Raw genomic sequence first — 13,924 nt, forward strand, 5'->3', positions numbered from 1 at the left:
CTGGCTTAAGAAGGTTAATGTAAAAATAAAATAAAAACTCAGCAGTTTTGGCTTCTCAGAATATCCTATTTAAAGTGTTATCCATCTCTAATTTCTTTCAATATGAATACATAATTCATTTCTTTATAACTTTTATGGTTATGTGAATTTATTTATGTATTTACTTACTTACATGTGAACCAGAATCTCTTCTGTTTTTTCCATTCATGCCTCCCATATTTAGCCAAGTACCTGGTTTATGAAAGTGTTTTTTGTGTTGTTTAAGAATATATCTTGAATTAATTAATAAATAATGAATAAATGATTATATGAAGAATGAGCCAATGAAACATTTAATCAAATTTAAAATGAATTCATGTTACAGGAATTACAGGAATTAGGAAGTCAGAGCTAATTTAACTTTCAACATAATCTCTTACAAATCGTTGGCCTGTGACCTATTAATGTTTGCCATATTACATTTCAGTAAGTCCTTCTTCCTCTCCCCTTCCCTGCAGTATTCTGTGGACTTGGTTTCTACTATTGCCTTTTCTTCCGGCTACATCCTTTATTATCCATTCCACTTTGCATTACGTCTGTTTATATCACCATTGCCCATGAAATTTTGCTCTTCATTTTGTCCATTCACAGCAAGAGAATATAAAACAATAACTGTGTAAGCTCCTTTGTTGTAAAAGTCTATGTGTTGTTGTTTTCCTTATTTTTAGCTTGGGTTTTGTAATGTATGACTTGTTTAATGGCAGTTTCTCTGGAAATATATTTTGTGTCATCCTCCTAAGGTTAAAAGCTGTGCATAGAGAAAGAGAAAAGCATAGATTCAAAGGGGAGAGGATTGGAGAAAAATCTGTTACAAGGATTGTGTTACCTTGGTCCTGTATCCCATTCCCATTTTCTCTTCTTACCTTCAGATTTTCTCTTCTTTCTCTATATTCTCTTACACATTAATTTACTTTCCCTGTATTTATATATTATTTTCCCCTTCTAGCCAGTTAATAGAATGTTCAGCAATGTTACAAACATATATCTTGCAGCCGGGAAGAATCAACTTCTCTAAGAACATGTTTTTCTTCCAGGAAGTAACATAAGCTCTTGAAATATGCATGATTAACAACACACAAACAAAGCAAAAATTTTGTTTTTTTATTAAACCATATTTTCTCCAATATTATAAATGATTATAATTAAAAACCATAACTTTTGAGTCATGAAAAAAATAGTAATATATTTTTTCCATTAAACTTTGTTTAACCTTGGATTCAAGGAACTATAGCTTTTAAGCAATGCTAGACCATAAGGTCTCCTACTTCTGTATAGCCAGAGAGATTTGCAAACTCAAATTTTATCTTCTCTTGATATGCTTCTCCCCAACGTACATACAGAGGAGCTAATGAAAACAATATCAAGTTTGCAGATATCAGCCAAATAAAAAAGAAATAAAAATTAAAAGCATCCCAGATTTGCAGTTCCTAGAAATTACAGCGCTTTTTGACTTCTACTTTGAAGAATATCTGGGATGGATTTCTGAATTAGAAGATTTAAAGTTTAGACAAATATTCATCTTTTCAGCATAGATGGGCCTGAAAATTAAATCAATGCTTGGTGTTGAAATATTAAACTGCTGAGATATTGAGTCTCAGAGAGAGCTATTCTTGCCTATGCAGGGAGATTTTAAGGGTGAGATTATATTAAACTTGATGAAAACTGACTAGCCCCATGAAAATCAACTTGGTCTATTTATCCCAGAATTAAAATTAATTGAAATGTCAGAATATGTAGTAAAATAAGACAATTATAAACACAAACAGAAATGATCATATGGGACTAGTGAATAAGCTAATATAAAATTATGGAAGGTCAAGGAACACATTTTTATTGTATGTTTGTGGATAGGCAGACAGAACTAAAATTAAACCCCTATACTATACAGTATTTATTTGTAACAATCACATAAGATAATAACCACAGCATTGATCAAAGTGCTTGAAACATAGCTAGTGATTAATAGGTGGTAAATTATTCTTGTTTTAGTGCCTCAGCCAATTTTTTGTGAGTTCCTATATTATGTTACAAAGTCCAGGTATTTTTCTAGATGCTCAGGATACATCAGTGAATAAAAGAATAAAAATAAAACATATCTGATGATCTAGTACTTATATTTGGGTAGAATGAAACAGAAATTATTTTAAATTATGTATGCATGCATGCACATGTGTGTGTGGTTGTGTGTTGTATGCTATATTAGAAAGTGTCAAGTGTTACGGTAGGGATGTGTGGAAATTTTAAATTGTGGTCAGGGAATGTGTCACTGAGAATCTGACATTTGAGAAAAAATCTTATGGAAGCAAGCACGTGAACCACGGGATGTAGAGGGGAAGAAATTTCAGGCCCTAAAATGAGAGTACGTTTTGAGCAACAAAGAGCTGATTTGATTGGAGCTGAGTGAGTGGAAGAGAGAGTGAAAGCAAGGGAGGTTTCCAGACTGAGAGGGTCATGTCACAGAGAAATTTGTAGGGCAATGTAAAAACTAATTTGAATGAGCTTCAGAGCCATTTTAAAGATCTCAATAGAACAGTGATGTAACAGGATGTACTATTCTAATGAACACTTTGGTCTTTATTTCTTTTTTTTGAGTAGTTTCTGTTTTTATTATGGAGGAAAAGGTAAAAGCGGTAAAACTGAAAGGCACATTGAAGTAATGAATGTAGAATATAATGATGACTTGGGACAGGAGCGTTGTGATGGAGACAGTGAGGTGCAGTCCGTTCTGAATGTAGAGATGCTTAGTGATCCAAAGGCAAAGATGACAGGATTGCTGATGTGGGCACGAGAGAAGCAGAAGGTAGATGTGGGAAACAGACAGCAATGATATCCAGACACTGGACCAAGGAACTGGAAAAGGCAAAAATATTCTGGTTAGAGCAGGTTTGGAAGAGAAATGCGTAGAGTTTAACATTGGATGTGTTCGGTTTTAACTATCCAGGGGAAGATACTGAGTTCATAATTGGATACACGCATTCACACAGGCCTGGCGTGTTGCAGTCCACTGGGTTGCAAAGAGTCAGACATGACTGGGTGACTCAACAACAACACTCACACATTCTGAGGGAAATTCTGACAGGGTATTCTAATTACAGAGGGTATTTAACTTCAAGGGCTTTGATGAGATCTTAAAGTTAGAATAGCCATGGAAAAGAACTAACAGGGAACTCCAACACTCAGAAGTCAAAGGTCTGAGCAAGTTCAACAAGAGAGACTAAGAAGGAGTAAGTCATATTCTCATGGGAGGAACACCAGAAGAGAGCGATTTTCCTGAAAAGCACTGTTGAGTGAGAAATTCTGAGTGATTAGTTGCATCAAGTGCTGCAGACACGACATCCACTGTGACCACGCCACTGGGGGCTGGTGAGCCCTCTCCTGCCCGAATGAGAGTCAGTTACACGCACTCCACACTCTACTCACTGGCCTTGGGCTGGAAGTTTGTGATTGGCCATGGGTGAAGTATGTACCATGAAAATTGGCATATACTTAGAGCTAGACATTTGTTTCTCTTCCTAAAAGGCATTATTAAATGACAATAACACTAACAAAGACATAAGCATTGGACTTAGGAATATGTGGATCCCCGGGGGTCTTGGCATGTGTACTTTCCATAGATTGTTGAGAGGAAAAACTTCAGTGAAGTGAGTTCAAGAAAAGGGGAATGACCGTTTGTGTCATTTTTTTAGATTCCACAGAGAATTGATATTGTGATATTTGTCCTTTGCCTTTGTCTGGCTTACTTCACTTAGTATAATATTTTCTAGGTCCATCCATGTTACTGTAAATGGCATTATTTAATTCTTTTTATGGCTGAGTAATATTACATTGTATGTGTGTATCACTTTTTATGTATCCATATGTTGATAGACATTTAGGTTGCTCCCATGTCTTGGCTGTTATAAATAGCATTGCTATGAATGTTACGGTGCATGTTTCTTTTCAAATTAGAATTTTCTCCCAATATATGTCCAGGAATGGGACTGTCGGATCATATGGTGACTCTTCCAATATTCATTGGAAGGAACATTCTTTGAAATGACTGAGGTAATATTCATCAGAAGGACTGGTACTGAAACTGAAGCTCCAATACTTTGGCCACCTGACGCAAATAACTAAATCATTGGAAAAGACCCTGATACTGAGAAAGACTGAAGGAAGGAGGAGGGCAAGAGAGGATGAGATGGTTGGATGGCATCACTGACTCGACGGACATGAGTTTGAGCAAACTCTGGGAGTTGGTGATGGACAAGGAAGCCTGGCGTGCTGTAGTCATGGGGTTGCAAAGAGTCAGACACAACTTAGTGACTGAACTGACTTGATGGGGACTCTATTTTTAGGACCTGCTATCTAGAACAGGAAACTAGATTCAATATTTAATAACTTGCAATGATAAAGAATATGAAAAACTATATATATATATATATATATATATATATATATATATACACATATACACTGAAATACTTTGCTACACACCATAAACTAACACAGCATTGTAAATCAAGTATACTTTAAAAAAAAAAAAAGCTACAATAAAGAGGAAAGAGGAAAGAAAGCATTATAGTCAGTGAGTGTGCATAGCTCATTCAAGGAATGTTTAGGTATAAAAGACAGTAGCTTTAGCAAGATGTATCAAGAGAAGGTTGTTAGTTTTCTCTTCTGTTTATAAAGAAGGAATGTGTGCATCCTAGGTTGCTTCAGTCATATCCAACTCTGTGCAACCCCATGGACTGTAACCCAACAGGCTCCTCTGTCCATGGGATTCTCCAGGCAAGAATACTGGAGTGGGTTCTCATGCCCTCCTCCAGGGGATCTTCCCAACCCAAGGATCAAATGCACATCTTTGTCTGTCTCTTATGTTGGCAGGTGGGTTCTTTACCATGAGTGCCACCTGGGAAACCAAAAGAGAAAATGTATAGCATTATCAAATGTAAGGGGATTAACTGAAGATAGGGGAAATTTTTAAGGAGTAGAGGGAAAACGGATGGAATTATCACCTTGTGAAAGGGATGGGAACATATGCACAAGTGGAGAAGTTATTTTTAATAAGACTACACACTTTTCACTTGCGACAATAGTCAGGAACACAGAACATGTGGTTCACAAGCAAGGTGAGGAAATGCTATGTGTGACTGCTTCTCCTTCCAGAAGTGAAGTCATCAGCTGGAAGTGAGACTGGGGCAGAAGTCTATTGCAGCTGTGAGGTGAGAGGATGAGATGGAAAACAGCAGGATAATGAATGACCTAGGGAAACGCGGGCAATGACCTCTGCAGGGCGAAGGGCTCACTTGATGCTACTCATCAAGAAATTTAAATAAAGCCAGTAAACAGGATTGTGATTGTCTTCAGCAACAATTGAATTCAGGAGTAGGTAGAAAACTGATTTTAAAAATGGGGAAGTATAAAAGAAAGCATGGCAGTGATAAGGGAATTGATACTTTAAAACACATGTTAAAATTCCAAACTCTAAAGTCAAAACTAGTTAAGAAAGGACAGGAGTACATGAAGGAGACAAGCGGCATTAAAGGGCAAAAGATTTTGACGGGGTCAAAATAGTAGATTTGGAGCCCTTTAACAGGTAAACTGGAATAGAAAAGAGGCACACAGCAGATTCATGAAACTGAGCTTATAAACTTAGAGAACAGAAGATCTAGTTACAGAGAGACCTGGCTATTGAAAAAATCATCTATGTGTATTTATAAACTCTAAAAACTTAATAGGTTTATTGAAAAGGTTTTGGTAAAATAATAAGTAGAATCTAAAAGCTACAGAGAACAAAGGAAAGTAAAATGAATTTAAAAAAGACTCCCAAAAGGAGAGGTAACTAAAACCACAATGAGATAACCGTCCACACACATCAGAATGGCTACCATAAAAAATGAGAGATAATAACACACATTGATGTGATAAAATGGAACTCGACTGTATCCCTTGTTGGACTGAAAAGTGATACAGATACTTTGAAAAAGATCTTGGCAGTTTCTTAAAATATGAAGAATATAGTTACCAAGCAATTCCACTCCTACATTTTTAAACAAGAAAAATGAAAGTATTCAGTCTACATAAAGACTTGAAAGCAAATATAGATAGTAGAGTGACTCATAATAACCAATATATAGAAATAGTTCATATGCCCATAAACTGGTAATTTGATCAAGAAAGTGTGTACATCTATACAATGGAATACTATTCATCAATGAAAGGAATGAAATGCTAACATGCTACTACTTGTATAAACCTGAGAAACATTAGGTAAATTGTAAGAATATAGAACAGATTGTGTAGTCTATAATTCCATTTGTAGGAAATGCCTAGAAAATGTGAATGTATACAGACAGAAAATAGATTACTGGTAGACTGAGGCTGGAATAGGAAAGGACATTAATTATTTTTTGTTTGATTTTTAAATTTTTTTTATTGGAGGAAAATTTCTACAATATTATGTTGGCCTCTGCCATGCATCAAGGCCATTAGCTATTAACTAGCAATTTATGAGAGTAATAAAATGTTCTAAAGCTTAATTATGGTAATATTGCATGACAGAAAATCTACTAAGTGATTATTAAAAATCATTGATATGTACACTCAAAATTGGTACAAAAGATGAAAATTATATCTTAATTTTTTTTAAAAAAGAGAGGTAAAGCAGGTTTAGAAAAACAGAGGTAGCAGTTGGTTTCATTTGGTGACATAATATTTGAGGGTGACTTCTTTTTTATGCATTGGGAAGGGGAGAAAAATAGGAAATTGCATGGAAACAGCAATAAGAATGGAATATCTCCACACTATTTCTAGCTCCATGTTGTGGGGGAAAAAAAAAAAAATCAGCTCCGACTAGAGGTAAGTAGCATCCTCAAAATAGAGACAGGAGTCAGAGCAAGAGAGTAAAGAACATTCAGAGAAGGGGTTCAGAACATGATGGATTTTCTATGGACTAGGAGCATTTCTAGGGAAGGTCCCCTGAAGAGGGGCATGGCAACCCACTCCAGTATTCTTGCCTGGAGAATCCCTTTGTCTGAGGAGACTGGTGAAATACATTCCATTGAGTCACAGAGACACGACTGAAATGACTTAGTGCACATGCAGGAGCATTTCTAAGGGCATAGGAGAAGTGTTTTGAGAGCTCAGAAGAAATGAGAAGTAGATTAGTAAGGGGCGTGTACTTGTCTTCAAGGAAACGAGAATCGGAATAACCTGTGAGACCTAGTTTATCTTGGTAATTGATATAAACCAAGATAAAGGGCATGTGAAGTATGAAGGCTCTTTGATTTGTCAGCTAGCAAGTTACCCTGTCGCTGTTCCATAGATGCTGGCAGAACACTTTAGATTCCTGCATCAAAGCAAAGAGCTTCATCACTCACCGTCCAGCAAGCAGCAAGCCCTTCTTGTTCACGCTGGTGTCTCTCATCCCACAAGACTCCTGAGTGTGACAAGAGTGACCCATGTGGCACACGCGCTTGCACTGTGTTTATATCATGACTAAGGAACAGCCATCTTAAAGAAAGCAAATCCTTTAGATATGGCTACAAGTTAACCTGCCTGATCTTCCCTGGAAAAATCATTATACTGGTTACTTCTACACCTGGTCAATAAGTAGATCTACTGTCTGTTTGAGAACGGAACGTAGTATCTATCTTCCAAGACAGACAACTTGGTATATGTAGGGAAGAGCAAATTCGCCCAGATGGCCTGGTCAGGCTCTCTCACCCCAAGGTCTCTTGCTCTTTCTTGCCCCATGTTTTGTGAATAATGATTATGTAACAGCTGAGATCACTTACAGCACTGTGGTACTGTCTTGGTCACCGGCTACTTTGTGGGCTAAGTGTGTATATGCTGCTGCTGCTAAGTCACTTCAGTCATGTCCGACATGTGCGACCCCATAGATGGCAGCCCACCAGGCTTCCCCCGTCCCTGGGATTCTCCAGGCAAGAACACTGGAGTGGGTTGCCATTGCCTTCTCCGAGTGTATATATGAGCTCCACTTAAAGTGGTGCCATTATTGCTGTGGCATGCTTGTGTCCATTGGGTCAGCCATGAGAGGAAAGAATAAGCATGTCTGCAGCTCCCACAGCTCCTTGCATCTTCTTCCAACCTCTTAGCTCGTGCCTTGCCTACCCTGGGTTCAGTGAACAGTGGGCACACTGAGGAACAGTGAGACAACTGGCATCAGGAACAGGATCAGTGAGACAACTGGCATAGTCAACAGGATGAAGAGCAATACAGCAACATGAGTGGGATGCATATACAGGATAGTGTATCTGTTTACCATACAAACATCAGTTGAAAACAGCCTCTAACAAATGTTATCAGGGTATCTAATCACAAGATGTTTAGAAATGACTCTTCTGAGAAAGGGTAAAATGATATTCTTCTTCGCAGCCTCAATCAGATTGTCATAGTAACACAAATGACCTTTTTAGAGGTATAAGAAGTGGTGAGGAGTTCTGGCAAAGATGACGAAACACCCTGGGACATATTCTTTTCTCCTCGATGTTTGGAAGCCAGGGTAGGGGTCTTATTGGAAATACCTGAAGCTCTGAGGAGGCTCTCTTTATTGCATGCATGTTGTAAACTTAATCACGTCTCATACTAACGTAAAGACTCTAAAGAAGTTGAATTATTACTCACAAAAGTCTACTTTCTTCCCCTCACTCCTTTGATAATGATTTTCAGTAACACAAACGGGATGTTAATAGATCTGACACAAATAGATACTTGAAATGTGTTTGTACAACTGGCCTTGCTCTTTTATAGAATCTACCATCACTCCGTGAAGAATATAAGGGAGCTAGCTGAATGTATCCTGGAAGAGCCAATCCCCAGGAGCAAGCGGGTTTAGCTGAGATAAACAGGGCAACACAGGTTAGCTAAGTTAGATAAGTCGATTGCCTGCAAATCTGAAGGTAAGTGAGAATTATATGACTTGGGGTTTTTAAAGCCATTGAATTTAAAGGGTTTGGGGTTATTTATTTGTGTGTGTTTTTTTGGTTTGTTTTTCTTTTGTAATGGCTATCTGATATACTGTTTGAATACAAAAAAAAAAGAACGTCTTGACAGAAGAAGTAGAGATAGATATTTCAGGAATACGGGTTACCAAAGAGAATATTAGTTTACTATGGCAATAGCAGAGTATATGCATGTTTTCACATGTGACAGACAGCCTGGGAGCAGACATTCTAGGAAGGGTGTAGTGGTCTCAGTATGCATTCAGGGACCAGGCTCTTTCTATTTCACAATTGCTAAAATTCTCCAACTAGTTTCCAATGGGCAAAGGCCTACCTCATAACTCATGTTATATTACATTGTTATTTATATTAAAAGATTTAGCATTATTTAAAAATCATATTAATAATTAACAATAATAAGTGAAGTTGTGATTAGTAAACTTAATGACATGGTAAATTGATTCATGAACATAAGTGAAGTTCATGTAAAGCTTGTTCTTACAAAATCCTTGATTTAGCAGCAATCTGTGTAAGAAGAGGGATAACTTAAGAATCAGAATCTGGAATCTTTTTAAATTTTTCAGTGAAATAATTACTAAATTTGAATGTAAAAAATGTGATTAAGTACTTTGTTTTACAAACATATAGAATTTATGATTTATTAATATTCATTCATTATCACATCATATAGACAGTGATCCACACAGAACCCCTGCAAATGAATGATAAAAGTAAAATGTAAACAAACAAATGTAACCTGTGCATCATATAAATTGAATATTTTCTACAGCAGTAATTTTTATGTAATGGATTAGAGAATTGCAATACTTAACTTTTTGTCACCTTTTGCTGCTGCTGCTGCTGCTAAGTCGCTTCAGTCGTGTCCGACTCTCAGCGACCCCAAAGACGGCAACCCACCAGGCTCCGCCGTCCCTAAGATTCTCCAGGCAAGAACACGGGAGTGGGTTGCCATTTCCTTCTCCGATGCATGAAAGTGAAAAGTGAAAGTGAAGTCGCTCAGTTGTGTCCGACTCTTAGGGACCCCATGAACCGCAGCCTACCAGGCTCCTCCGTCCATGGGATTTTCCAGGCAAGAGTACTGGAGTGGGGTGCCAGCGCCCTCTCCGTTGTCACCTTTTATCTATGGGAAATCTGAAATGAAAAGTGATGATCCTTATTCTACATTTTATATGAGCAATGGTACTCTGAGTTCCAAATCATTGAATCAAATATTTGCTTTTAGAAAGAAAAAAATGAAATAAACAAACTTCATGTTAGACATGCAATATTATCTCATTTAAACCTCATACAAGCCTTGTTTAGCATTATTTCATTTTTAATTTGAGAGACAAGGACAATCATATTGCATATACATTAGCTATGTTTATATATCTAACTACATTGTACATTTTTTTCAAAATTAATCTCTGAATCAAAATCCACTGCATATTTTTATTTAAATCTTCTTTTCTATATATATCAAATATACAGACTAGTTATGCTACAACTTTTGCAGTCATCAACTTTCTCTACCCAAAAAAAAGTAAATTGAGGAAAGGAAATTAAAAATGTATTAAAAATAAAAATAAGCACATTTAATAATAAATAATTATTGTAATTTCTGTCATACAAGTTAAATAATTATTGAACATGTGCAAATATAACCATTTATCTTTATTTTATCATGCACCTAAATTGTATAATAGACTTCGCTGGTGGCTCAGACAGTAAAGCGTCTACCTATAATGCAGGAGACCTGGGTTCAATCCCTGGGTCAGGAAGAGCCTCTGGAGAAGGAAATGACAACCCACTCTGGTACTCTTGCCTGGAAAATCCCAAGGACAGAGGAGCCTGGCAAGCTACAGGCCATGGAGTCACAAAGAGTCGGACATGACTGAGCAACTTCACTTTCTTTCACTCAATTTATATTTTTCATAATTACAAAATATTAAAACACATTTAGGTAATTTCTTTTCCTGCTTTTATATTTTTGTGATTAAAATCAGACTAATTAAAGAGAGAGAAGCAAAATTACAGTGCTCTATATAAAATTTCTAGTTAGATGATGGAAATAAGCAGATTTTAGAAGGAATAAAAAAAGCATGTATATGTTTGTTGACACTGCATTTATTGCATTGCATTTGGCAAAGTTTGGGAAAGACTTGAATTTCTAGTCTAGCATATCATGTTTTGATATATTGCCATAATTTTATAATTTTATATTTTGATTAAATTATTTGTCATAGAAACTAAATGAAGTAAATGAATCAGATTAATTGATGAAAATAATAATTTATTTAAAAATTAAGAATAGAGTTTTGTGTGAGGTTATTTCACTTAGCATGATGCCTTTAACTTTCACCCATGTTGTGTTGACACACTTTCCTTCTTTTTTTAAAGCTGAATAATATTCCATTGTATGTAGGCTCCATATTTTCTTTATCTATTTATCCATTGATGGACTTTTAGTTTCTCTCCACATTTTGGCTATTCATTGCAATGAATGAACATGAGTGTTCAAGGAAAAATATACTTTCAAAGTACAAAATATTTCTCATATACCAAATGAATAATCAAAAAATTGGAAGCTGCTAAAAATTCTGACAAATTTCTCTCAACCACTACTTTTGAAATCAAACTATTAAACATTATTCTTTAAATCTTTAGGTAAACAGTGAATTGCTAGAGTTTTTAACAATCTGTCAATATAAAAATGTCAATCTAATATCAATGTTTTAATATATTTTATTCTAAAATTATATTTCAACATGAAAGAGAACATTGACTATCATTAAACATGTAATACATAGGTAATGTAAGTAGGAGAGGAAGAGAAACTATAAGGCAGTTATATAAAATAAATTATTTATCATTATTTATTTTAACTTCATTCACACATATCCAAAAAACAAGCATATATACTTAATGTCATCATTAGGTTAGAAGTATAAACAAGGCAAAGAGAAGAGTAATATAGTTTAAAAATATTTCTGAAAAAAAAAAATAAAAATAAAAATATTTCTGTCTCTACTGAAATTAGGTTGTTAATTCCCTGAATAATAATCTCAAAACTTGTTAGCGTTTAGTATGTTAATTATATCATGTGCCTCACCCTCTTGGTACTTGAGTTATTCTTTGCCAAGTATGGTATCTGAAACTGAAGTTGCTTTTGAACCTCTTATCTAAGCCTATTCTCAGCCCACTTTTTAAAGTCTTACATGTGTGCATGCTATGTCACTTCAGCCGTGTCTGACTCTTGGCAAATCCATGGACTGTAGCCCACCAGACCCCTCTATCCATGGTATTCTCCAGGCAAGAATACTGAGGGGGTTCTCTAGGGGATCTTTCTGACTCAATAATTGAATCCAGGTCTCCTGCACTGCAGTAGGTTCTTTAAATTCTTGGGTTATGTCAAAACCTAATCTTTTGCTAAGAGCTTAAAATGAAGGTAGGGTAGGTAAATGTCTTAAGAGGGTAGGTAAATGTCTTGACTGCAAATGTGTGGCATTCCAAAGAGTAGACCTTTAACAGTAAGATTTAAGTACTTGTAGGTCTCTGGAGAGTTTCTCAGATGGCTCAGTGTAATGAATCCACAGGCCAATGCAGGGAGACGCAGAGACTCATGTTTACCCCAGCGTCAGGAAGATCCCCTGGAGAAGGGCATGGCAAGTGGCTCTAATACTCTTGCCTGAAGAATCCCATGGACAGAGGAGCCTTGTGGGCAACAGTCCATAGGGTGGCAGAGTGGCATGACCGAGTGACTGATTAGATACACATGGTTCTCTGGAAGCTTGCATCATGGATGAATAAGAGGAATAACAGAAGAGATATTATATAGTGAGCATTGCAAAGAGAAATAAAAATGGAGAATTGAGTGGTGAAAAATACATACACTCTTAAAAGCATATAGATTTAAATCACTTCTGTGATTACCCTTTAACCCTCCCAAATCAGTTCACAGGAATTCAGTTCTTGGATGTTTTATTTCACTGCTACTCTTTTTCCAGACTTACTGTCTTTTAAGGCATCTGAACTGATAAGAAATTAAGTCCTTATGTGTATGTGTCCAACTTAATAGACAATGCATTATCTAAAATGCAAGAAAAGCTGGCAAGTTTAAAATCAGAGAATACATCGCTGACTGCAAATGAAGGCACAGCAAGGGCACAATACTGACCTCTTAGTAACATTTAGCTCGTGATCCTACTTCAGCAAGCCAACAATGACATGGAGTCATTAAAATATTATAGGAAAAACTGCCTATTGAAATATTGTATGCTCTATTATTTAAAGAACTCACCTACAGCATCTGGGAAAAAAAAGAAAACTTCCCAGGGCCACCTGACTCTCTGCAGGTTACAAACATCACTCTTTAGTTCATTTACTAAATAGGCATAAAATTTATACTATAATATTAAAATTGTTGTAGGATGATAGTAAAAAAGGAAAAAGTAGTAAGATAGTTAAGTGTCTATAAGCTTGTTACATATCATCTGTGAGTAAGGATGACGGAAGACCAAAAACACCCTTTAAGATTTGTATCTCCTGACTTAATTTCTGTTAAATGTGTGTCTTTCTCCTCTACTGTGTACTTGTGAGCCCCTTATACACTTCAATTTGTTTTTACTCCTATTGTCCTTAGACTCCATGTGTGTCTGCTAGATGGCTTCAGACGTATCTGACTCTGTGTAACCCCATGAACTGTAGCCTGCCAGGCTCCTCTGTCCATGGGATTCTTCAAGCAAGAATACTAGAGCCAGTTGCCATGCCCTCCTCTGGGAGATCTTCCCAACTCAGGCATCGAACTTGTGTCTCTTTTGTCTACCTGCAATGGCAGGCAGATTCTTTATGGCTAGTACCACCTGGAAGCCACCTTAGACTCTATCCTTGATGAAATAAAGTTCTTTACAGTCTTCTTTTCTTGCCCCAGTAGTGATTCT

The sequence above is a fragment of the Bos javanicus genome, chromosome 12 (assembly GCF_032452875.1).
Source record: "Bos javanicus breed banteng chromosome 12, ARS-OSU_banteng_1.0, whole genome shotgun sequence".
Lineage (NCBI taxonomy): Eukaryota > Metazoa > Chordata > Mammalia > Artiodactyla > Bovidae > Bos > Bos javanicus.